The sequence below is a fragment of the Piliocolobus tephrosceles genome, chromosome 8 (assembly GCF_002776525.5).
Source record: "Piliocolobus tephrosceles isolate RC106 chromosome 8, ASM277652v3, whole genome shotgun sequence".
In the NCBI taxonomy this organism is placed as follows: Eukaryota; Metazoa; Chordata; class Mammalia; order Primates; family Cercopithecidae; genus Piliocolobus; species Piliocolobus tephrosceles.
In genome coordinates, this window is record NC_045441.1 from 57497152 (window position 1) to 57524467 (window position 27316).

Genomic DNA, 27316 nt, shown 5'->3' on the forward strand with positions numbered 1-27316 from the left:
TGTGATAGTGTTGCACTTTCTATTCTAAATGTAAAAGCTATAGAACATGAAGACTTTGACTCCGAAGTATAGGCTCAACTTTTTTCCCTCCACCTTGGAGGTAAGGGTGGGTATGGAAAATAGTTGGTACTTGAAAATGTTGTAGCTGAGTTTGGTTGGAAGAGCTGCTGGTATCCTGTGGGGCCTTGTTTGTGCCCCTATGTGATAATGTAAATAGCACTGATGTCCTTTTTTGTTATGTTGTGGGCTGTTGGGCATGGGAGAGGGAAGAGGAAAATTGCTGACACTGGGGAACTGAGAGGATGGTGGTTTTAGTTCAATTTCCTTGACTTTTTTAAATTATGAAAATAATTTTTCATATGTTCAGTTTTTCAGAACCTAACCTTTTTGTTGTTGCTGCTTCCTATGTGATGAAGAACCTAAGCATATTTTTATGAAACTTCCTCACGATTTAGCTGTTGGCATTGTTTAGGATTTTGTGTAGCAACAAATACATTTGAAGAAAGGAGGAAAAAAATAGGATATTATAGTTAATGTTTTTCTAGGCAGGATCCTTTATTTTTTTCTTCCTTTTAGGGTAGGATTTTTTTCCCCCCCTCAGAGTCTCACTCTGTTGCCCAGGCTGGAGTGCAGTGGCATGATCTCAGCTCACTGCAACCTCTGCTTCCCAGGTTCAAGTGATCCTCCTGCCTCAGCCCTGCTAGTAGTTGGGATTACAGGCACGCGCCTTCATGCCCGGCTAACTTAGGGTAAGATCTTTTAAAACGGACTATGGTGCCTAAGCTCAAACGTTCTTTTTTGTTTACTTGAAAAAAAACAGTGATGGTTGCCCAACACTATGAATGTATTTAACACCACTTAATTGTACTCTTAAAAGTGATTAAGATGGTAAATTTTATGTGTTTTTACCACAGTAAAATCGGGGGAAAATGCAAAAAAGAAAGTGAAGAACTTATTTCCATATTAGTCTTGTGTTTAACATGTAAATTGGGTAGAACTTATAAAAGTCATTGGGGTTTTAAATGTATCTTACTTTAAGTGGCTATTTAAAAGCTAGTGTTGCATTTTAATAGGTGTTAAGGATAGAATAGGCTAGTGTCAGGACCAGCAACGTGCCTATTAGCCAGGGCACATGACCCTTCAATGCTGCCTCCGACTTCAAAGTCTTAGGACAATAAAAGATGTTTTTAATATAGAACATCTAAACACAGGTATGAATAGCAGTGGTACTCCTTCCTTATCAGTGTGTGGCTCAGGTGAATCTTGTGATTCGGGAAAGTTTCTCACACATGCAGAGACTTGAGGTTCTGAATGTTAGGAAGCTTTCTTGGCTGGTTAAATAATTATAAACTGGGTTATCTTTGGAGTGCTCAGTTTAAGATCAGTGTGGGATTGCCTAAGTGGTTGTAGCTGAAAAGATTTTTTTCCTGATTTCATATTTTCTCAAAACAAATTGAGAGAGTTTGAAAGATTTCTTACTTTGGTTTTAATAAGAGTTTTTAAAAAAATTAGATGCATCTACTGTGTAGCTGTCCGCAGTAACCCTGAGGAAGATGTTATGGAAACATGGCATGTGCCTGGAGCCAGTGGAAATTGAGAATCTTGGCTTCTGTTTCTGGCTTTCCCTTTGATTTGTGTGATCAGTTACATTCTCTGTTCAGGCCAGATGCCATTATGATAAACTACAAGGGGCATATAGTATTTTGTTCTGAGGTTTTGCCATTGTGCTCAAAATAAATAGGTTATCAGCTAAGGCTTAAAAATATCTTTGGGAATTAGAGAGGTCTGGGGTTTTTCCTGTAAGGAGCTTGACTTAAAATTTTTTTTCTGTAGCTCTGTTGTTTTTGCCTGTGTACCTCTTTCATGCAGTCAGCAAGGGGGAAATGATCTTTGCCATGCTTTGAAACTCCTATGAGCGACACCAGTTTAGTTAATGTGTGGTTATAGGATTGGGATTTTGTGTTAAAGTGAAGCTGTTGAACTACCTTCATGTATTTGAAGTGACTCCATTCTAATTGTTTTCAGCAGCATCCAGGCAGCAACTTTTCTAGCAATAACTAATTTTTGGAAGGTGTGAGTTAGCCATTCAGTAACTCTGGCGGTTGGTTTGGTCTGGGAGGAAGGAGAGGCGGAAAGAGGAGATGGTTAGCTGTGCTATTCTTAGCTGAGTTTCCTTTATCGACTGTTGCCTCTGATTCAGGCTTCCAGTGTCATAAGACAGGAGGTGGCAGTGTGGTAGCAATGACCAAGGGGTAGGATTGGTATTCTTAGTTAAGATCTCAGCCCCATAATTCTGATGTTACAAATTGGCTTGGACTGCCAGGATTTTGCTTGAAGGCTGGTGGCAAGCATCCGTAGTTTTGAGTGTTCCATTAAAATTAAGGGTGTAATTTATCATGGTTTGAAATTGCTGTTTGGCAAGTATTCAGTATTGGTAAATAAACACAGTTATAAATATTGACATATTATGTGAGTTTTATTGCCCTGAAGGGGAATATATAGTATGTAAACTATAGATATTTTAGAGAATTATCCTGAGACCACTTAACTTGATTAGGAAATAGTTTAAAGTTATTGTAGAAATATTCTTGGGCCAGGTGCGATGGCTCACGCTTGTAATCCCAGCACTTTGGAAGGCCGAGGTGGGCGGATCACGAGGTCAGGAGATGGAGACCATCGTGGCTAACACGGTGAAACCCCGTCTGTACTAAAAATACAAAAAACTTAGCCGGGCATGGTGGCGGGCGCCTGTAATTCCAGCTACTCGAGCAGCTGAGGCAGGAGAATGGCTTGAACCTGGGAGGTGGAGCTTGCAGCGAGCCGAGATTGTGCCACTGCACTCCAGCCTGGGTGACAGAGCAAGACTCTGTCTCAAAAAAAAAAAAAAAAAAAAAAAAGATTCTTAGAGGAATCTATTGAACTATAAGCTGAAAGGAGCCTAAGTCTTTAGAATGTCTGGCATTATTGCATTATCATTAGTTGTTTAGGAAGCTGATTCTCTTGTGGTCATGGTATATCAGTTATCTGTTGCTGCATAAACAAACCACCCCAAAACTTAGTGGCTCAGAACAATTTATTCTTTCTCATTCTGTGGCTGTTAGGTGGTGGTTTCTGATCCACATGTATCACTCAGGTCCCTTACTAAACTGGGCTAAAAGGACCAGGGAAGCTTTGCTGATGTAACTGGCCGTCCTTGTAACCTTTCTCCAAATGGTATCTTACTGTTCAGAAGAAGCTGGAGTTTTTTTTTTCCTGGCACAGTTGACTAATTTTACCCTAAGTGAAAATGGAAACTGCTAGTCTTCTTAAAGGCTGGGCTCAGAATTGGCACATTACTTCTGTCCCATTCTATTGATTAAGGCAAGTCATCAGGCCAGCTCAGATTCAGGGGAGATACGGAAATAAACTCCATCTTTAGTTGGTAGAGTGGCATGCATGTACCAAGAGGGAGGAATTGATGGTGGCTATCTTTGTATGTCATCTTCCACAAATTGAAGGAAGAGTGGAGTAGTGTGGTTTCAAAATGCTTGGAACAGAAAATACCTGAAAATTGCATTTAGCACTGTTGTAATATTCTGGCAGGAGATGATGTTATTAGCTTTGGAGGTAATGAGTGGTAGCTATTCTCTGTATAGCCATAAGGAACAGCCAACAGGATTTGCTGTTGGCTGATAGATTAGCTGAGGTGTATGAGAAACGTGAAGAATGACAAGATTTTTTTTGGCCAGAGCCACTGGGTGGAAGATGGTGCCATTTACCAAAATGGAGAATATTGGGAGAGGAGCAGATTCTTGGGTAGAAAACAGGAACTTTGGTTTTGATACGGTGTTTCTAATACTTACTAGAAATTTAAGTGAAGAAAGTTAGTAGGCACATATATCAATTTGGAGCACGGGGGGAGATAGGACATAGAAGTGACATTTGGGGACTTCATTAGCTTGTGGCATTTGAAACCATGGAATTGGACACGATCATCAAGGGACTGAGCCTATGGCTCTAGGATGAAGGAGAGACCAGCAAAGGAGGGTGAGGAAGGACAGTTGAGTAGAAGAAAGCAAGCAGGGCAAACTTTCTAGAAGATAAATGAAGAAAGCCTGTGGAGAAGGAGGGTGTAATCAGCTGTGTAGAATACCACTGAGTGATGTAGATGGATGAATAAGTGAGTGGGGGTGGTGGTAAATCTCGGCCTTCTGGCTCTGCTGTAAATAGAAGGAGAAAGATTTACAAATTTTGGAGCAACCTAGGTTATAACCTTTTTTTCAGAATTCATTTATTCAATTTTTTTCATTAGTTTTTTATTTATTTATTTTTTTGAGACAGAGTCTTGCTCTGTTGCCAGGCTGGAGTGCAGTGGTGTGATCTTGGCTCACCGCAACCTCCGCCTCCCGGGTTCAAGAGATTCTCCTGCTGCAGCCTCCTGAGTAGCTGGGACTACAGGTGTGTGCCACCATGCCCAGTTGATTTTTATAGTTTTTAGTAGAGACGGGTTTTACCATGTTGGCTAGAATGGTCTTGAACCCCTGACCTCAGGTGATCTGCCTGTCTTGGCCTCCTAAAGTGCTGGCATTACAGGCGTGAGCCAGTGCACCTGGCATTTTCTTTGTTTCTAGAAATATCTGAGTATTTATGTATCTGTTAGAGATGTAAGAATCTCCTTAGTAGATCCTCTGACTCAATGGACAAGGCTTGTTTGTGACAAATGACAATTGATCTATTCTTTTTTTTTGAGATGGAGTTTCACTCTTGTCACCCAGGCTGGAGTGCAGTGGCGATCTTGGCTCACTTGCAGCCTCTGCCTCCTGACTTAGATTCTCCTGCCTCAGCCTCCTGAGTAGCTGGGATTACAGGCACCCACCACTATGCCTGGCTGATTTTTTTGTATATTTAGTAGAGACAGGGTTTCACCATGTTAGCCAGGTTGGTCTCAAACTCGTGACCTCAGGTAATCTGCTCACCTCAGCCTCCCAAAGTGCTGGGATTACAGATGTGAGCCACCGCGCCTGGCCAGTTGATCTACTCTTGTACTTTTTAACATTTCTGGTGAGTGTGAGCTCACTTTTTTTTTGTTTTTTTTGAGATAGGGTCTCGCTCTGTTGCCCAGGCTGGAGTACAGTGATCACAGGTGTAGACTACAGGCACCTATAGGCACATGCCACCTCGCCTGGCTAATTTTTTTTTTTAATTTTTAGTAGAGACAAGGTCTTGCTGTGTTACTCAGGTTAGTCTTGAACTCCTTGGCTCAAGCAGTCCTCCCACTTCGGCCTCCCAAAGTGCTGGGATTACAGATGTGAACCACTGTGCCTGGCCTTCACTTTCTTACAAAGTCATTCTGCTTTCTTATTAACATAACATTGGGGAAATTGTCTGAACCTATCTTAGGTTCCAAAAGAGTGTAGACCAAGTTCAGTTCTTCTTTTTTTTTTTTGAGTCAGAGTCTTACTCTGTTGCCCAGGCTGAAGTACAATGGTACGATCTCAGCTCACTGCAACCTCCTCCTCCCAGGTTCAAGTGATTCTCCTGCCTGAGTAGCTGGGATTACAGGCGCACACTACCATACCTGGCTAATTTTTTTATTTTTAGTAGAGATGGGGTTTCACCATGTTGGCCAGGCTGGTCTCAAACTCCTGACCTTGTGATTTGCCTGCCTTGGCCTCCCAAAGTGCTGGAATTACACGCGTGAGTCTCTGCATCCAGCCCCAAGTCCAGTTCTTCTATATGGTGGACTAAATGCGTGATTTGACAAGCAGAGGTTGAAACTCTTGGCCAAAACGTTTATGGATATGAGCCAGGTTTAAAATACCTTTATCATGATTATTTTAGGACACGAGCATAAATTAAGTATTCCTTCCATTTTGTTCATAAAACTTTTGCTAAAAGAAATACAAGAAATCTTTTGGGAGGAACTAGATTCCTTCATTTTTACACTAAAAAAAAAAAGTGGTCCTTGGCAAAGTAGCATGCTTCTCCAATTATGAATCCTGTCTTATGACCAAAACCATTAATCAAAAATTGGGTGATATGTTAAGATCAGTTGATTTTGAGATAGGTGACTTGTTCTGAATAACTCCTTTCGAGACTTTCCTGCTGTCTATGCAAGTCTTTTGATCAATAGAGTACTACTTCCAGGATGTATTTAAATATTATAAGAAAGGAAAACTTATAAAAATGAAATAGCACAATAGATGCTTTACCAAAGGATTCTCCATAGAACCCTGGGAGAATCTACCTGCCTGAGGCCCTCCAGATAATCACGGGAACCCATTACCAGGTGCCACAACTCTGCCTGACTTCATCCCTCCCATTTAAGTTGTCCACATACTCAAAGTAGCTTGCACAGGAGCCCAGTCATGTTTGCAGTGGCAAGTCAGAGCAGAGATGTCCTATTTCTTGCCTTCTCTAAGTACGGAAATCTTGTTTGGCTTTTTTGAAGGGTTGATTTATCTTCTTTCTTTAGGAAAAAGACTAGTATACAGGTAGTCTGCTCTCTGGGGCTTATTATAGAATAAAAACATTTGGATATCCTGTTTTAAGACAGAAAAATGAGACTTTTTTTGTTTCAATGTGTTTTTTAGTAGCTTCATCATAATATAAGTGGATTGCGGAGAAGTTGGAGAGGGACCTAAGGATAGGAGGTTAGGACAAGAGGGCATAGAGAGGTTGATGTCACGGCTTTGTCTCAGGAGGCTGATTGTGGTTCCTGGGGATGTGTACTTAGATTGCAAGAGGTAGAGGTATCTGGAGTGGAGTCCATGGTGTCTGTCTCAGCTTGTTATCAAGTTTGGTATAACCCTGACTTGCAGAAAAAAATGTCTTGAATGTCAGATACTGCTGAGGATCAGGAGAGTAGGAAGGAGAAACTGCTGAAACCTTGCGATGAGGAGACTGGTTGCTTGCCATATGTGTCCTTGTTGAACCAAGGGAAAAGCCAGGAGGATGTGGGATATGAGGTCTGGATCTGGGCTTGTTTTGTGGGATATGAGGTCTAGATCTGGGCTTGATTTCCAGCTCCACTTACTAAATGTATGATGTAGTTTGAGGATGAGGAATTTGAGGTCTTGGGAGGTTAGAATGGAAGTGATGCTTCATGGGATCCTGTTGGACAATGTGTGTAAAGGATGAATACAACATCACCCAGTAGTCATTCCAATGGAAGCCGCTGTATTTTTCTCGAGATTCAGATGGGGAAGCTGGATGGATGTAGATTAGATTTGATGGTGATTAACAGAAACATGGAAGATCTTTGTTCTCTTTTGGGATGTGGACTCAAGTAATAATCTGTGGGTAGTGTGTTTTTAATTTACAATGAGCATGTATTACCTTTTTTGTTCAGATACAACATAGATAGACTGTATAAATATTAAACAGATTGATAATTTTTACATATGTGCACATTCAGATTAATTCAAAATACATAAAATGTAAAAAGTGTTTTTCAGTCCTCACTCTCTCTAGTAGTTCCCAGGGCTTACTTACCACTGGTTGTATATTTTCTAGAAGCTCTATGCACGTGTCCACAAACATCTTTGAATATAATAATGAAATCATGCTGTTTACAATTTTTGCTTTTACTAAATAATGTATCCTGAAGAATCTTCAATGTAGGTATAAATAGTTCTTTTTTAACCAACAGATGCATTGTTCAGCATAGGTGTGCAATAATTTAGCTGTCCTTTTCATAGTAACTTTATTCAAGTGTACTTACGTGTATGCCATCAGACTTCTGGTTGAGAAGTTTGTACTTTTTTTTTTTTTTTTGAGACAGAGTCTTGGTCTCGCCCAGGCTGGAGTGCAGTGGTGCGATCTCTGTTCACTGAAACCTCCGCCTGCCGGGTTCAAGGGATTCTCATACTTCAGCCTCCTGAGCAGCTGGGATTACAGGTGTGTGCCACCACACCCAGCTAATTTTTATATTTTTTTGGTAGAGACGGAGTTTTGCCATGTTGGCCAGGCTGGTCTCGAACTCCTGACCTCAAGTGATCCTCCTGCCTTAGCCTCCCAAAGTGTTAGGATTACCTGAGTGAGCCACCATGCCCAGCCCCTGGTTGAGAATTTTTATAACATAAATTCTTAAACTGGGAATTGTTATGTCAAAATATGTGGACATTTCAATTTGAAAGCGCTCTGTAAAACCTAAAACTAAATTTCGGGGTTTTTTCTTTTTTTTTTTTTTTCGGGACGAATCTTGCTTTGTCCCCTGGGCTGGAGTGCAGTGGCGTGATCTTGGCTCACTGCAACCTCTGCCTCCCGGGTTCAAGGGATTCTCCTGCCTCAGCCTCACAAGTAGCTGCGACTACAGGCATGTGCCACTAGACCCAGCTAATTTTTGTATTTTTAGTAGAGACGGGGTTTTTCACCATGTTGGTTGGCCAGGATGGTCTTGATCTTTTGACCTCATGATCTCCCCGCCTTGGCCTCCCAAAGTGCTGGGATTAAGGGCATGAGCCACTGTGCCTGGCCCCAAAACTAAATTTCTTATGTTGACATGATTAGTTATAATTTTGACAACAAAGAGCTGCTTTCAATGAAGTATGCAGTGAGACCGACCGTTTGATTAAGAACTGTCTCATCAAACATGGAGGACTATATAATTGTAGGAACACACTCTTCTATCATGGATATGCTAACTCTGAGAAGTCTGCCCATTTCATTTGTGCCCCTTGTATATAAAAATTAAGTAAAAAGCGGTAAAGATGAAATTCTGATACCTTATAGCTAAGATGTGTAGTACTCATGCTCTCCCGTACTTAGCACCTTAAATTTTGCATCCTACCTCAGAAACTAACAGTAGTTTCTTGCGGAGGAAACTTCAAGAAGGTCCACATATTGAGGTGGAATTTGATTAAGAATTAGTTTCCAAAAGAAGGTGCTACTCAGCTTTTGGTCCTAGCAGGGCAGATAATGAAAGAATCTAGTTAAGAGAACCCGTGGTAATAGTGGTTAAAAAACAACAACAAAAAAAGCTGGTTGAAAAGTGACTGAGCTCTCCCCAGATGTGGTTTTTTTTTTCAGCTGGTTTTGCAAAAAAATGGAGAAGCTCTTGCTTTTTCTTTGGAGAGTTAAGTGCAGTTGAAATTTTTAGTTTCTATATTTCTTGTGTGCTAGTTTACCTATTTTTGCTTTTTTTCAGTTTCAGAAGTGACTTAATTCCTTATGTAAATTTTTAGTTTAACAAGCATAGATTAAGTGCCTGTGCTCATAGTTGATTCTATGCTAGGTTTCAGGGGCTAGAAAGAAGAGTAAGACCCTGCCGGGCGCAGTGGCTCACACTTCTAATCCCAGCATTTTGGGAGGCCGAGGCGGATGGATCACGAGGTCAGGAGATCTAGACCATCCTGGCTAATACAGTGAAACCCTGTCTCTACTAAAAATACAAAAAATTAGCCGAGCGTTGTGGCGGGCGCCTGTAGTCCCAGCTACTCAGGAGGTTGAGGCAGGAGAATGGCTCCAATCCGGGAGGTGGAGCTTGCCGTGAACTGAGATCGTGTCACTGCACTCCAGCCTGGGCAACAGAGGGAGACTCCGTCTCAAAAAAAAAAAAAAAAAAAAAAAGATTAAGACCCTTGTCTTGAAGAAAGGACATGGAGTACAGTGGCTTTCACTTTGTTCTGTCTAAATTCCTGGGTGACATTCTTTTTATTTTCCAATAGTAATTGGTGGCTCAACTGTGGCAGTGATCCTAAAGGTGGGTTAAAATCTCTGCAGTAAAGAGAAGTTGTGAATGTCGTACGTAGGGTATATGTGAGATGCCCCAGAAATATATGAGGAGGGGGCATTATTAGGCTTAGCCTGTTACCAATGAGGAATACATTCAGAGAGGGATGTGGAAATAGGCAGAGGCTAATAACCATGTGCACCCAGGAGGGAAGAGGCAGAAGGGACAGCAGGAGCCACGTCATGTAAGTGTGAAACATCCTGGGGTGTGTGTGGGAACTACAAGCTGTTTGAGATTAAAGGGGCTGGAGTGTGAGGCAGGATAGTGATTGAGTCTGAGCGAAGAGGGCAGTTAGAGCAGCCTGTGTGCATGATGGAGTGACTGCATTATTCTCATTCTTGATGTGTTTAACTTAAGGAGCTAAGTAGTTTTTTTTTTTTTTTTTTTAAAGACGGAGTCTCGCTCTGTCACCCAGACTGGAGTGCAGTGGCGCGATCTCGGCTCACTGCAAGCTCCGCCTCCCGGGTTTACGCCATTCTCCTGCCTCCCGGGTAGCTGGGACTACAGGCGCCTGCCACCTCGCCCGGCTAGGTTTTTTTTGTTTTTTTGTTTTTTTAAGTAGAGATGGGGTTTCACCGTGTTAGCCAGAATGGTAAGTAGTTTAGTTCATGCCATTTAGCAAATGCTGATTTGGGATATCATGGAAGACCGATGCCTAGATTAATTTTGGAAAACGCTCACCAGAGATCTCGTTGAACTTTTTTTTTTTTTTTTTTTTGCCTCTTCACTACTTCATAAGCGTGGGACTGGCTATGCTCCCAAAACATTTCATGGAATTCGCAGCTGTTCTTAGGGTATCCTCTGACAGGGTAATTAAGGCAAATTGTGATACAGGACTAGGAATCTTATAATAAGGTTGACTGAGCCCATATTATTATTATTATTATTATTATTATTTTTTTGAGAGGGAGTCTCGCTGTGTCACCCAGGCTGGAGTGCAATGGCGCGATCTCGGCTCACTGCAAACTCTGCCTCCTGGGTTCACGCCATTCTCCTGCTTCAGCCTCCCGAGTAGCTGGAACTACAGGCGCCCGCCACCATGCCCGGCTAATTTTTTATATTTTTAGTAGAGACGGGGTTTCACCGTGTTAGGATGGTCTGGATCTCCAGACCTCGTGATCCGCCCGCCCCTGCCTCCCAAAGTGCTGGGATTTCAGGCGTGAGCCACCGCGCCCGGCCCATGTTATTTTTTTAAGGTTAGCTGTGGCGAGACAGTCATCAGTGGTGCTGGTTAAAGCTCCTAGTATTATATGATTTTTGTTAAAGACATCCCAAGTGATGTAATGAACTTTTGGAGAAAAATGTGATAGACGCCTCTGTGTGCACATACTACTACCTAAACTTGGGGACAGCAGTACAGCACAGTGGTAGGGTGGGCCAGTGGCATCTTGCTTGGAGCTACACAGGCCTCAGCAGGAACCTTTGCTTAGCCCTGTGATCTTGTGCAAACTGATTAAACTCTGAGATTTCTGTTTTTAAAATCTGTAAATGAGGATAATAAAACCTATTGCAGAGGGTTATTGGGAATTAAATGATAATGTCTGTAAAGGACTTCTTGGATTATCTGATACTAAAGTGACATTGTCTCAGTAATAAGTTTGTGTATTTACCATGTGGCAGTGGAAAATGGGGGATGGATGTGCCTGTTCCTGTATGACCCCATGGTTTATGGTTTATGTTTCATGTATACAGAGACATAGGAATGTTTCACATTTCTTTGTAAACTACGGGTTATGCACTGTGAATAAGTTAAGAATTGGTGTTTTATATCTAGGCGCATGGATCTTAGAATTCCTAAAATGTGTTTAAGTTATGGAATTATCTTAAAGAGAGATCATACCTAAAGGAAATAATAGACCAGGAGATGAATTCCTAATTCCAAAGAGGTAGAAACAGTTTAAAAATGGACAAAGGATGTGAGAAGTGGCAGTTCAGAAGGGGATAGCTGAAAAGTCAATCTGTGTACAAAAAGATACCCAATCTAGGCTGGGGACGGTGGTTCATGCCTGTAATCCCAGCACTTGGGGAGGCCGAGATGGGTGAATCGCTTGAGCTCAGGAGTTTGAGACCAGCCCGGGCAACATGGTGAAACACTGTCCCTACAAAAAATACAAAAATTAGCCAGGCATGGTGGTGCGTGCCTGTAGTCCCAGCTAACTGCGGGGCTGAGGCGGGGGAATGGCTTGAGCCCAGGTTTGCACCACTGCACTCCAGGCTGGGCAATAGTGAGATCTTATTTCAAAAAGCAACAACAAAACAAACAAAATCCTAATCTAACTAGTTATTAGGGAAGTACCAACTATAATGACATTTTCTGCCTATGAGGTTGGAGAAAAATGAATAAGATTGGCAGTATCTGGTGTTGGCAAGGTTGTGGAGGTATGGCCACTCGTATAGCTAGAGAGTACATTGGCAAAAATTTCTTGGCACACTATTTGGCAGTATCTATTAGAACTTAAAATGAGAATACCTTTCAACTAAGTGTCATGGAAGACAACCCAGTCCTCATGGCTTTGTGTCATCTGTAAGCACAGTTTTAATCAGCAGTATTGTAAAAGAGCTCCATCCAAATCGCCAAGCAGGAATTGGTAAAAGTGGTCTCTAGTAGGTGAGAGTCCATAAAACACAGAATTCTTAGGTTATACTATATTACACGTCACATTTTAACAGGTATTGTACAGATAATCTGAAACTAATACTATTGTCTACTTTTCAAGCAAAAAAGATCTCTGGCTCTAATTTTACTGTTTGGGACATTTTATAATTGCCTATCTTTGAGTTGTAGAAAGGAAATTTTTGTAAAGGAAGACAATACTAAGAGTCCTTCCTTTTTTCTTTTTGTTAAAAGTGCTTTAAGGACAGGGTGCTTGGCTCATGCTTGTAATTCCAGCACTTTGGGAGACCATCCTGTGTAAGACAGCAAGAACCCATGTTTACTTATTTTTGTTTGTTTGAGACAGAGTCTTGCTGTCACCCAGGCTTAAGTGCAGTGGCATGATCTCGGCTCACTGCAACCTTCTGCTCACTGCAACCTCCGCCTTCCGGGTAAGGGATTCTTGTGCCTCAGCCTCCCGAGTAGCTGGGATTAGAGGCCGGTGCCACAATACCCAGCTAATTTCTGTATTTTTAGTAGAGACAGGTTTTCACCATGTTGACCAGGCTGGTCTTGAACTCCTGACCTCAAGTAATCTGCCCGCCTCAGCCTCCTAAAATGCTGGGTATACAGGCGTGAGCCACTGCGCCCAGTGAACCCATGGTATTTTTTTTTAGATGTAGTCTAGCTCTGTCACCAGCCTGGAGTGCGGTGGCGTGATCTCGGCTCACTGCAACCTCTGCCTCTCAGGTTCAAGCGATTGTCCTGCCTCAGCCTCCGGAGTAGCTGGGACTACAGGCTTGTGCCACCATACCTGGCTAATTTTTGTATTTTTGGTAGAGATGGGGTTTCACCATATTGACCAGGATGGTCTCAATCTCCTGACCTTGTTATCCACCCACCTCAGCCTCTGAAAGTGCTGGGATTACAGATGTGAGCCACTGCGCTCACCCCCGCCCCCACCTTTTTTTTTTTTGAGATGAGTCTCGCACTGTTGCCTGGGCTGGAGTGCAATGGCATGATCTCAGCTCACTGCAACCTCCACCTCCTGCGTTCAAGCAGTTCTCCCACCTCAGCCTCCCAAGTAGCTGGGATTACAGGTGCCCGCCACCACGACCAGCTAATTTTTTGTGTTTTAAATAGAGATGGAGTTTCACCATGTTGGCCAGACTGGTCTTGAACTCCTGACACTGTGATTCACCCACCTCAGCCTCCTAAAGTGTTAGGGATTACAGGCATGAGCCACCATGCCTGGCGGAACCCATGTTTAAAAGGAAAGAATAAGCACTTTAAAATAATGTTCAACTATTTGTAACTTTGAGGCATGTTTAATGCCTTTCTCCATAACAGCAATTTCACTTGTAGTATTCTGTTACAAAGACATACTTGGCAAAAAGACATAAGTGTTTTTTCCACATTGTTTAATAGTTAAAAATAGGATATAACCTAAATGGCCATCAAAAGAAAACATACCCCGTTCTGGCCTGGTTTGGTGGCTCACGCGTATAATCCCAGCACTTGGGTAGGCCAAGGCAGCTGGATCACAAGGTCAGAAGATGGAGACCATCCTGGCTAACACGGTGAAACCCCATCTCCACTAAAAACAAAAAATTAGCTGGGTGTGGTGGTGGGCACCTGTAGTACCAGCTACTCGGGAGCAAGAGAATGGTGTGGACCCAGGAGGTGGAGTTTGCAGTGAGCCGGTATCACGCCACTGTGCTCCAACCTTGGCGACAGTGTGAGACTCCGTCTCAAAAAACAAAACCCAAAAAAAAGGAAAAAAGAAAACATACCCTATTCTAACCATATATTCCCTTTTTTTTTTTTTTTTTCTTGCTGTGTCGCCCAGGCTGGAGTGCAGTGGTGTAATCTTGGCTCACTGCAGCCTCTGCCTCCCGTGTTCAAGTGATTCTTCTGCCTCGGCCTCCTGAGTAACTGAGATTAAAGGCAGCTGCCGCCGTACCAGGCTAATTTTTGTATTTTTAGTAGGATGGGGTTTCACCATGTTGGCCAGGCTGGTCTCGAATTCCTGACCTCAAATGATCTGCCTGCCTTGGCCTCCCAAAGTGTTGTGATTACTGGCATGAGCCACTGCACCCAGCCCTAACAATATATTCTGTGGCGTATTTTGTAGCAGTTATAAGGAATGATAGAGGTTTGTTTTGTGTTTTGTTTTGGAGATGGAGGTTAGCTATTGTTGCTCAAGCTGGAATTCAATGGTGCAATCTCATCTCACTGCAGCTTCCACCTCCTGGGTTCAAGCGATTCTCCTGCCTCAGCCTCCTGGAATGATAGAGGTTTTGTAATAAACCCATTACATGTTAACATAAAATTTTCAATTAAAAAACTCTTTTTTTGAGACAGAGTCTTGCTCTGTTGCCCAGGCTGGAGTGCAGTGATGCAATCTCAGCTCACTGCAGCCTCTGCCTTCTGGGTTCAAGTGATTCTCCTGCCTCAGCCTCCCGAGTAGCTGGGACTACAGGCGTGCACCACCACGCCTGACTAGTTTTTGCACTTTTAGTGGAGACCGGGTTTCACCATGTTGGCCAAACTGTTCTCAAACCCCTGACCTCAAGTAATCTGCCCACCTCAGCCTCCCAAATTACTGGGATTAGAGGCATGAGCCATCATGTCTGGCCCTAAAAAACTTAGAGAACTGTTTTCATTTTTGTAAGTTTATTTGTTTGGCCTAAGAGGCAACTGGGAACTCGTAACTACTACTGCATTCAGTTTGTTGTCCTGTATTGTTTTGATTGAAGCATATGAAGAAAATCCAGCCACATACGGATATGTAGTTAGAAAAGGAAGGAGTATAAATAAATAATTACAGATATTCTTTGGTCCTACATCAAAATATGACAAGGGATAGTTTAAAAAAAAATTCCTTTTTTAATTTAAATTGAGACAGGATCTCACTATGTTGCATAGACTGGTCTTGAACCTCTGGGCTTCGAGTAAGTGATCATCGTGCCTTGGCCTCCGGGAAGTGTTGGGATTACAGGCGTGAGCCACTGCACCCAGCTACAAGTGGTAGGTTTTTTGCAGATGTGTGGGGGTGGGGGCTTACTGGTAAAGACCGGGAAACCACCTGCTGGACAGATTTTAAAAGAGCTGTAACACCAACTTAGTGGCGTTTTTTTAAAGGCTAGTTTCATTGTGGAATCTGAAATATCAGTGAATTTTTTTTGTACTTGTTACAAAAAAAAAATACATTGATTCTCATACTTGGAAAGGATCTTTATCCACGAGGATTGGGAGGCTGTCAAAGCTCATTGGTAATAGATAGAAGCTTTTCAAAATACTAGTTTTTACTTTAAAGCTCAAATTTAGTCATTTGGCAACAAATACTTCAGGAAAATAGTTTTACCTGAAGTGACAGACTCATTTTATTCCTTTTTGAGAAAATATCTGCCAGATACTCAAGCTTTTAAGTGACTACATTTTGCTTGTAGTTCCTTCAGGTAGAAATGGTGCTTAAGTGGTTCATCTTGCACCTCAAACAACTGCACAGTGCTTTTTGTGCAGAGAACCGGGATAGGTAGCAGAAGGGCTTTATGTATACTTCCCTTTTCTTCATACAGATCATAAAAGGATGTATACTCAAGGGTTGAGATTAGGACATTTTTAAACAGTTTGCATAATTCTTCACTGCAAATGCCAGCGAAGAATACAGTGACTACTAGTACAGTTCAGTGCCACTGTGTTGCTTCATGCTAAGGACCAGCAGCTTTACTAATCATTGCTTTTGCTCTATCAGTGCAAATACAACACAGCAGAAAAGGCAAATAACATCTTAGTGTTATTAGGAAAATAGTCTTAACTTCTTGGACTTCCTGAAAGTGTGTCAGGGATTCCTTATACCATACTTTGAGAATGGCTGCTCTACCCTAATATGTGGTTTGAAATTAGATCAAGTGACTGGGTGTAATGGCTGGCTCATGCCTTTAATCCCAGAACTTTGGGAGGCTGAGGTGGCCACGTTGATCACTTGAGGCCGGGAGTTCGAGACCAGTCTGGTCAATAGAGTTAAACCACCCCCGTCTCTACTAAAAATACAAAAAATGAGCCAGGTGTGGTAGTGCATGCCTGTGGTCCCAGCTACTTAGGAGGCTGAGGCACGAGAATCTCTTGAGCCTGGGAGGCGGAGGTTTGCAGTGACCCAAGGTTGCGCCACTGCATTCCAGCCAGGGCGACAGAGTGAGACTCTCTCTTAAAAAAAAAAAAAGAAAAAGAAAGAAAGAAAGAAAGAAAAAGGAAAAAAAATGTATCAGGTATATATATGTGTATATATATATATACACACACACACACACACACGCACATATATATATATATATATATTTTTTTTTTTTTTTGAGATGGCTCGCTCTGTCACCCAGGCTGGAGTGCAATGGCGCGATGTCGGCTCACTGCAAGCTCTGCCTCCTGGGTTCACACCATTCTCCTGCCTCAGCCTCCCGAGTAGCTGGGACTACAGGCAACCGGCAGCACGCCCAGCTAATCTTTTGTATGTTTAGTGGAGACGGAGTTTCACTGTGTTAGCCAGGATGGTTTGGATCTCCTGACCTCGTGATCCACCCGCCTTGGCCTCCCAAAGTGCTCGGATTACAGGCGTGAACCACCGCGCCTAGTCTGTATCAGGTTTTCTTGAGAATATGTATTTACATCATAACAAGAGCAAGTGAGGATTTTATGCAATTCCATGGCATATTAGCCTCAATAGGGAAGTCAGTATGGGGAAAAAAAAAAAGATAATCAGTATAGAGAAGCAAATGAAAAAATGTCAGAAATTCTAAATAAAAAGAAGAAAAATCTAAGTGTATGAAAGATAAAATATTGCCAGGTGTGATGTCTCAGTCTTGTAATCCCAGCACTTTGGGAAACTGCAGCCCTGAGGATTGCTTGAGCTCAGGAGTTCAAGACCAGGCTGGGTGGCTGGATGCAGTGGCTCACGCCTGTAATTCCAGCACTTTGGGAGGCCAAAGCGGGCAGATCACTTGAGGTCAGGAGTTCAAGACCAGCCTGGCCAACATGGTGAAACCCCATCTCTACTAAAAATACAAAAAAAAATTAGCCAGGTGTGATGTTGTGTGCCTGTGGTCCCAGCTACTCAGGGAGGCTGAGGCACAAGAATCGTTTGAACGTAGGAGGTGAAGGCTGTACTGAGCCGAGATCAGGTCACTGCACTCCAGCCTGGGTGATAGAATGAGACTCCACCTCAGAAAAAAAAACAAAACAAAAAAACCAGCCTGGGCAACATAGTGAGACCCCATTTCTGCTAAAAATAAAAAATTAGCCAAGTGTGATGGTGCGTGCCTGTAGTCCCAGCTACTTGGGAGGCTGAGGTGGGAGGATTGCTTGAGCCTAGTGAGCCGCAGTGAGCTGTGATTATGCTACTGCCCTCCAGCCTGGGCAACAGAGTGAGACCCTGTCTCTAAAATATATTTTTAAAAAGATAAAGCATTTAGAATAAATAGTTAAGGACTGCTGAAAACAAATAGACATGAGCAGGATGAATCTATTTTTAGATATATTCTAAAATCTGAAAAACCACATCACCATGCGGTTTCACCATGTTGGGCAGGCTGGTCTTGAACTCCTGACCTCAAGTGATCCTCCTGCCTTAGCCTCCCAAAGTGCTAGGATTACAGGTGTGAGCTACCATGCCTGGCACCAGGTGAGGCATTTTGGATGGAATTCCTCAGAAGTGATACTGCTTTCTGTGTACCTCATCTAGAGGCATATAGTGCTTATTGATTTTTGTTCTAGTAGTGGTGGTAACTGACCAATTGGTTAAGTAGTGTCTGCCAGGTTTCTTCAGGATAAAGTTACTTTTTTTCCTTTCTAATAAGAACTTTGTGGGGAGATATTTTGAGACAATGTAAAGATTATGTCTCTCATAATACTTTCACTAATTTTAGCACCCATTGATGATTCTTGTCAGCAGCTGTCACTGCTACTATAGTGGCTGTCAAATGGTGGTGGCTTTCTACTTCTGTTTTTTCTACATTTATTATTTTTTATTTTGTTCAAGACAGAGTCTTGCTCTGTCGCCCAGGCAGCAGTGCAGTGGTGCCATCTTGACTCACTGCCATCTCTGCCTCCTGGGCTCAAGTGATCCTCCTGCCTCCCGAATAGCTGGGATTACAGCTGCCTGTCACCATGCCTGGCTAAATTTTTGTATTTTTAGTAGAGATGAAGTTTTGTCATGTTGACCAGGCTGGTCTCAAACTCCTCACTTCAGGTAATCCACCCACCTTGGTCTCCCAAAGTGCTGGGATTACACGTGTGAGCCACCACGCTGGGCGTCTACACTTATTATTTGGAATAAACTTTACTTTCCCCAATTCATGGAATCTTATTGCATAGATTATAACATGTTACAGTTGTTATTTTATTTCTCGGACTGTGGAAATGAGGTTTTTCAAAGGCAAGTGTATTAACATGGTGGTGGTATTCTGAAGGCAATGATTCAGCACAGATGGAAAGATGATTATGACCATCTAATGTCCAAAGATTATGATCATCTAATTTCAAAGATGAAATCTTTCTTGTGCTTCATTTTATTTTTTCTTTTAATTTGTTTTGTGCTTCATTTTAGACGAGCAGCTTTATACTTACTACAGACTTATCTACCTAAATGTAATAAATCTAATACTTTCTGGGGATATCTTACAACTAGTGAAAGTAAGGTCATTGTTCGTATACATGATGCATTGCCTTAAATTCAGATACTGTCCTCTACTTAAACATAACTATTATATGTTGTATATGTCATTTATGATAATTGTTAATCACCTGCAGGTTATTTTTTCCATACCAGTCTAACTTTAGCTCATGATCATGCATTTTTCCCCAGTCTCTTGCATTTTGATGTGCTATCTATAACAATATTGGTAAAGCATTGTTAAACCCTTCTTCAGCGTTCCTATCTATTCTTAGGTCTCTTGATGAATAATGTAAATACTGAAACAAATCTAATGGAATCTTAAGCTGTTTTCCCTATACAAAAAACACTCACAGGAACTAAGTAAAAGCAGTTTTACTTAGTTATACTAAGTAATACTATACACTGTATACAAAACGCCCATAGGAACTAAGTAATACTTAGTTACACTGTATACAAAACACCCACAGGAACTAGGTAAAAGTAGTTTTTTCTAAATTAATTAACAAGCTTGGAAGGTTTTAGAAAAGTACTGCACATGACAAAATTTAAATAATTTATTTTTCTCCTTCCTTAAATGCAGCTACTGTGCGGTTTATTGTGTTCCTTTAGGGAACATTTGCATGTATATGTAAGCATCTATGAATGTATGCTTTTTTTTAGAAAAAATACAACTTAGCGCCACAGCTTACTGTTTTATTTATTGTTTTTAGAGACGGGGTCTCACTCTGCCGCCCAGGCTGGAATGCAGTATGATCATAGCTCAGTGCAGCCTCTAAATTCTGAGCTGAAGTGATCCTTCTACCTCAGCCTCCTGAGGAGCTGAGACCACACCTGGTTAATTGTTTTCTTTTTAAATTTTTAGTAGAGATGGTAACTCTGTGTTGTTCAAACGGGTCTCTAGCTCCTGACTTCAAGTGATCCTCCTGCTTTGGCCTCAGATTGCTGGGATTACCGGCATGAGCCACCGAACCCAAATACCTCACTGTTTTTAAAAAGCAATTTTTTTTTTTTTTTTTTTTAAGACAGAGTCTTGCTCTGTCACCCAGGCTGGAGTGCAGTGGTGCAATCTGAACTCACAGCAACCTCCACCTCCCAGGTTCAAGTGATTCTCATGCCTCAGCCTCCCAAGTAGCTGGGATTACCAGCACCCACTACCACACTCAGCTAATTTTTGTATTTTTTAGTAGAGATGGGGGTTTTACCATGATGGCCAGGGTGGTCTTGAACTCCTGGCCTCAAGTGATACGTTCGCTTTGGCCTCCCAGAGTGCTGGGATTACAGGTGTGAGCCACCGCACCTGACCTAAAAAGCAATTTTAAAGGTTCTTTGGAAGGTGGGATAGGGAATAACTACAGTAATGTGATATGTTAAATACTATTAAAACAGCGGACTTGATTTAGGAGTATATTCACCCATATGTGGGCCAATAATACATTATAACCTATTTAAATATCTTGTCACTGATAGGATATTAATAATATCTTAGGTTTCATTATTAGTACTTGTTAAAGATTTTTCTGATTTTCAGGAAACTCCAGCATGTGGTTTACCCCAATTATGATGGAAAGAAGAAATGTGTTGTGCAACGTTTAACCAAAAATAAAGAAAGAACAAAACCCCCAAACCTCTGAAAACCTCAGAGTAGTCTTTTTAAATAGCATATGCATGACACATTGTATTAACTGGAACATGTTCAGTGCTCTAAATTTAATTCTAATGGTGTTGTGTTTTGTTTTTTTTTGTGACGAAGTCTCCCTCTGTTTCCCAGGCAGGAGTGCAGTGGCACGATCTTGGCTCACTGCAACCTCCACCTCCTGGGTTCAAGTGATTCTCCTGCCTCAGCCTCCCGAGTAGCTGGGATTACAGGCGTGTGCCACCATGCCTGGCTAATTTTCTGTATTTTTAGTAGAGACAGGGTTTCACCGTGTTAGCCAGGATGGTCTCAATCTCGTGACCTCATGATCTGCCCTCCTTGGCCTCCCAAAGTGCTGAGATTATAGGCGTGAGCCACTGCGCCCAGCCCAGAAAATCTTGCATATTTTATTTTTTATTTTTGCTTATTATTATTATGTTTTCTGAGATGGAGTCTCAGTCTGCCTTCCAGGTTCAAGAGATTCCCCTGCCTCCGCTTCCCGAGTAGCTGGGATTACAGGTGCCTGCCACCACACCTGGCTAATTTTTGTGTTTTCAGTAGAGATGGGGTTTCACAATGTTGGCCAGGCTGGTCAACATGGCGAAACCCCGTCTCTACTAAAAACTACAAAAATAGGCCAGGCACAATGGCTTATGCCTATAATCCCAGCATTTTGGGAGGCTGAGGCAGGTGGATCACCTAAGGTTGGGAGTTTGAGACCAGCCTGATGAACATGAAGAAACCCCGTCTCTACTAAAAATACAAAATGACCTGGGAGTGGTGGCGCACGTCTGTAATCCCAGCTACTCAGGAGGCTGAGGCAGGAGAATTGCCGGAACCCGGGAGGCGGAGCTTGCAGTAAGCCGAGATTGCACCACTGCACTCCAGCCTGGGTGACAGAGCAAGGCACTGTCTCAAAAAAAAAAAAAAAAAAAAATCACTGTAATGTTTAAATATGTAGATCTGATTGATATACTTTACTTTTGGTTGTGGATGATTTGTGTTTCAGTATTAATATTTAACTTTTTCAAAATAAGTTTAATGCCAGCATAATTTAAGATACTGAAATTTCACAAAACTTCTTCCAAATGGTTTGATTAAACATAAAATTCTAGTTACCTGGTTTTATGGTACATTTTAATTTGGTTTACATACTGCCACCATAAATCTCTGAATTTATCAAAGGACTAGATGAACATTTTAGTAAAATAACATCAAAACATCTAAAATGAATATTTATAAATTAAAATTGAAACTATAACTCCTTAAAATCTAGAGATTGGTCTCTGCAAAGTCTGAGTATAATATGTTATTTCTTGTTATTTTAAAAATGAAGGAAACAGGCTGGGCTCGGTGGCTCAAGTTTGTATTCCCAGCTGGGAGGCTGAAGTGGGTGGATCACCTGAAGTCAGGAGTTTGAGACCAGCCTGACCAACATGGCGAAACCCTGTCTCTACTGAAAATACAAAAATTAGCTGGGCGTGGTGGTGGGCACCTGTAATCCCAGCTTCTTGGGAGGCTGAGGCAGGATAATTGCTTGAACCTGGGAGATGGTGGTTGCGCTGAGCTGAGATCAGGCCAGTGTACTCCAGCCTGGGCGACAGCAAGACTCCATCTACAAAAAAAATAAAAGAATGTTATTCTATATTATTGACCTTGCATAAAACCTAAGATGACATTAATCTATACACAGCTGATAAATCTGCCTTAAACATTAACAACAATTTGGCCGGGCACGGTGGCTGAAGCCTGCAATCCCAGCACTTTGGGAGGCCGAGACGGGCGGATCAGGAGGTCAGGAGATCGAGACCATCCTGGCTAACACGGTGAAACCCCGTCTCTACTAAAAAATACAAAAAAACTAGCCGGGCGAGGTGGCGGGCGCCTGTAGTCCCAGCTACTTGGAGGCTGAGGCAGGAGAATGGCGGGAACCCGGGAGGCGGAGCTTGCAGTGAGCTGAGATCTGGCCACTGCACTCCAGCCTGGGTGACAGAGCAAGACTCCGTCTCAAAAAAAAAAAAAAAAAACATTAACAACAATTTAACGTTGTTGATGTTTGCAGTTTGATTTCTCTTGCTTATTTGAAGTTTCATTTTCTTTCAACTTATGTTTTGAGCCCTGCCAATGACATCCATTATGCCCAGGTGCTAGGGAGACAGAAAAGCATTAACCTACAATTTTAAAAGAGAAAAATTAACTTTTTAAAAAATTTTCTTGAGACCGAGTTTGACTCTTGTTGCCCAGGCTGGAGTGCAATGGCACAATCTTGGCTCACTGCAACCTCTGCCTCCTGGGTTCAAGTGATTCTCATCCCTCAGCCTCCCGAGTATCTGGTATTACAGGCATGCACTACCACGCCCAGCTAATTTTTTTGTATTTTTAGTAGAGACGGGGTTTCTCCATGTTGGCCATGCTGGTCTCGAACTCCTGACCTCAGGTGATCTGCCCGCCTCTGCCTCCCAGAGTGTTGGGATTACAGGTGTGAGCCACTCCGCCCGGTCAGAAAAATTAACATTTTATAGTACTCTTACTCAATTTAAAAACAGATTTATGTGAATGGTACAAGTATAATATTTTTAACCACTCTCATAATTAGCAGTCACTTTAAATGCTTAGCTGGACTGAGTTTTCACACTCTCTGATTAGGTAATTTGCAATTTCTGGAAGAGGTGGGAGCAGTTAAGGTTCTGCAAGTCTTTTTTTTTTTTTTTTTTTTCCCCCTAAATCTACAGAATGTTAACATGTGTGTCTTTTTTTTTTTTTTTTTTAAGAGACGGAGTCTCACTCTTGTCCCCAGGCTGGAGTGCAGTGGCGTGATCTCGGCTCACTGCAACCTCTGCCTCCCAGGTTCAAGCGATTCTCTTGTCTCAGCCTCCCGAGTAGCTGGGACTACAGGTGTGCACCACCAAGCCCAGCTAATTTTTCTATTTTTAGTAGAGATGGGGTTTCACCATATTGGCCAGGATGGTCTCGATCTCTTGACCTTGTGATCCGCCCACCTCGGCCTCCCAAAGTGCTGGGGTTACAGGTGTGAGCCACCATTGCCTGGTCTTAACGTATGTGTCTTTATTTTTTGTAGAGATGTGATCTCACTGTATTGCCCAGGCTGGTCTTGAACTCCTGGCCTCAAGCGATCCTCCCACCTTAAGATGTGTGTCTTGTTAGGAGTAAATCAGATCTGGTGGTTTTGATGCTATTTATTCAGTCTCATAACTGTCATGATTCTGAATATACAGGCTCTTGAAATGGTAGACCAAAAAATACTTCCAGTATATTACTTCCTATTCTTTTCTGCTAGTAGGATTTTTGCAACTAATTTTTTAGTTATTTATGTATTTAAAGCCTTCCCAAGTCCCAGGATACCTAAAGTTGTAAACATAGAGGTAATTAACTAAATGATGTCTGATAGATAAATCTATAGAGGGAGGGATTCATAATCCCAAATGCTTGTAACTGATACTGTGTTCTTGTGTTCAAGGTTTAATCGTCAGTAGAGTAGGCTTAAATTTGTGTATGTATATGATGTAGGACCTCTTAGAAAAAAGCTAAAACTTTGACTTAGGTCCTTCTGTAGCCCTAGTAGAGCCTGTGTAAAAATAAAAATGACCTGATAAGAGGACAGGTGGCTGGTGGTTAGGGGTGTGTTGGAGTCCTGGTGTGCTGCTCCCCCAGTAGACACTCTGTCCGGATAGCTTATGTTTGCGCTTGTTTCTCCTAGTCTGTTTCAGGCAGTTATTAAAGTACTTGGCTGTGTAACACATTTTTAAAGCTTACGCATTTCCAAAACACTGATTTCAACATTTTTACAAGGTGTTAAGGCCCATCCCACTAAAGTGTAATACCTTATATAGATTGTTAAAAACAGATCTAATTTATGATGCTTTTTCAAATTATAAAGCTTTGTTTTGAAACGGAACTCTCTCTGTTGCCCAGGCTGGAGTGTAGTGGCATGATCTTGACTCACTGCACCTGCAACCTCTGCCTCCTGGGTTGAAGTGATTCTCTCCTCTCAGCCTCCCTAGTAACTGGGATTAAGGGCACGTGCCACCATGCCCAGCTAAATTTTTTTTTTTTTTTTTGGAATAACTAAAAAAATCCTGCTCTGTTGCCTAGGCTGGAGTGCAGTGGTGCGATCTCGGCTCACTGCAACCTCTGCCTCCTGGGTTCAAGCGATTCTTCTGCCTCAGCCTCCTGCGTAGCTGGGACTACAGGTGTGTGCCACCACACCCAGCTAATTTTTTGTATTTTTAGTAGAGATGGGGTTTCACCGTGTTAGCCAGGATGGTCTCGATCTGCTGACCTCGTGATCCACCCGCCTTGGCCTCCCAAAGTGCTGGGATTACAGGTGTGAGCCACCGCGCCTGGCCGAATCATTGAATTTTCTTAGCATCTCAGTCTTACGAGTTTATTAAGTAGATTTTACCATTATTTTTACTGGAAATCTGTCATCTTAGAATGTAATTTAACTGGAAGTGTGACATAGTTACTGAAGTTTTAAAGGACCACAACTAGGGTTATTATAACTAAATTTATTTAACTAAACTTTTAAAGATTATTTTATCAGCTTAACAACCATTATAAGCACGTGGGGTCCTTGAAATGACTTCCCAGTAGAAAGGAATTAAAAAATTTTTTAAAGTAGAATCAGGGTCTTGCTAAGTTACCCAGGCTGGTCAAAGGGAACTTCTTGAAACATCATATGCTTTGAATCTTTTATTGTCAGTTAGTGTACTTATTTGCCTTATTTATCTTAGATGGTGGCTGAGGTTGGATATTTGCCTTGAAATGATCTATGTTGATGTGACCTTTATAAAATTTGTATGTGGTCCAGTGTAGTGGTTTGGTGGTTCATGCCCATAATTCCAGCACTTTGGGAAGGCCGAGGGGGGGCGGATTACTTAAGCTCAGGAATTCAAGACCAACCTGGCCAACATGGAGAAACCTTGTCTGTACGAAAAATACAGACATTAGCCAGGCATGGTGGTGGGTGCCTGTAATCTCAGCTACTTGGGAGACTGAGACAAGAGAATCACTTGAACCTGGGAGGTGGAGGTTGCAGTGAGCTGAAATGGTGGCACTGCACTTCAGTCTGGGCAACAGAGTGAGACTCTGTCTCAAAAAAATTAAAATTTGAAAGTAAGTTCGATAATTTCTAGTGTTTCCTCCAGGAGATTGGGATTCATGTTGTTATTATATTGAACAATTTTCCTGAATATCTGTGTAAGTGAGTTTTATTTACACCGAAGCCAGATAGTGTACCTCTAAGATAAAGGTAGACGTAGCATGGACATTGGAGGTATGAGTTTGAATTTGGCTGTTTGTTGACTTGCTTTTTGACTTTGGTTAAAATAATCCTTTGAGGCTATTTCCTTAATCTGTAAAATGGGAGTCTTAAATTGACCTCACTTGTTTGGTGTAAGGGTACAGTGGAAATGTATCTCAAGTACTTGGTATGGCTTTACCCATAAGGAGTCACTGAATAGTTTTTTACTTTTGTTCTCAATATTGGTGAAATTTTAAAGTTTATTGTTAAATTGCAGTTGTGGCAGAAATAATCCGGAAATGATTAAGCTTCCTGTATGTTAATAACTTTGTTTTGCTGGCTAAAAGATGTAACTTTTCATTTACAGCAGCTCTTTTGCTTTCATCAGAATTGGCATAAATGTGAATTGTGCAGAATTGTCTTAATGTAACAAAGGATTTCATTTAAGTGAACAGTCCAGATTGTTCGTTTGTTTGTTTATTTATTTTTGAGACCAAGTCTTGCTCTTGTCCCCCAGGCTGGAGTGCGATGGCGTGATCTCGGCTCACTGCAACCTCCGCCTCCCGGGTTCAAGAGATTCTCCTGCCTCAGCCCCCTGAGTAGCTGGGATTACAGGTGCCTGCCACCATGCCTGGCTAGTTTTGGTACTTTTAGTAGAGACGGGGTTTCACTATGTTGGCCAGGCTGGTCTCGAACTCCTGACCTCAGTTGATCCACCTGCCTCTACCTCACAAAGTGCTGGGATTACAGGCATGAACCACCGTGCCTGGCGGATAATTTTATTAATATACATTAAGTTATATAACAAACTTTAGAAAGTATCCTATATTTGCTTTTCTGTTTTGTTTTTTTTTTTTTTGAGACAGGGTCTGGCTCTATTGCCCAGGCTGGAGTGCAGTGGCGCGATCTAGGCTCACTGCAGCCTCTGCCTCCTGAGTTCAAGCAATTCTCCTGCCTCAGCCTCCTAAATAGCCGGGACTACAGGTGCACACCACCACCACGCCTGGCTAATTTTTGTATTTTTAGTAGAGACAGGGTTGCACCCAGTTGGCCAGGCTGGTGTTGAACTCCTGACCTCAGGTAATCCACCCACCTCGGCCTCCCAAAGAGCTGGGATTACAGATGTGAGCCACTGACTGACCAATATCCTATATTTGAAGTTATACTATAGTTATTGCAGCAAAATGAATCCAAATGTCCTCTCCTAGGCAAAGGAAGGAGATTTAACACTGTCTAACGCAACAATCTTAAAAAAATTATAGTTTTTTTGTGGTATGGGAAATGCTTATGTCATCTCAGGTTTTGTGCATGGCAAGTATTTAACATCTCTTTACTACCAGATAGTCATGTAAAGTTAAATTATATTTTTCTCTTAAAACTTTCTTCTTGGTACTAACAAGTCGAGAGTTTGATTTTAATGGAATTTAACATTTATATAGATTATG

At 41.9% G+C, this 27316-nt stretch overlaps 1 protein-coding gene and 1 non-coding gene across 2 annotated transcripts in view; one reads left to right on the top strand and one right to left on the bottom strand.

Moving 5' to 3' along the window:
- Positions 1-27316, top strand: part of IGF2BP3 (insulin like growth factor 2 mRNA binding protein 3) — a 152521-nt gene that overhangs the window by 5120 nt on the left and 120085 nt on the right. The window lies entirely within an intron of this gene.
- Positions 15363-15427, bottom strand: LOC111545105. The gene has a single exon (XR_002732341.1). It is a non-coding gene; the product is annotated as a U7 small nuclear RNA (small nuclear RNA).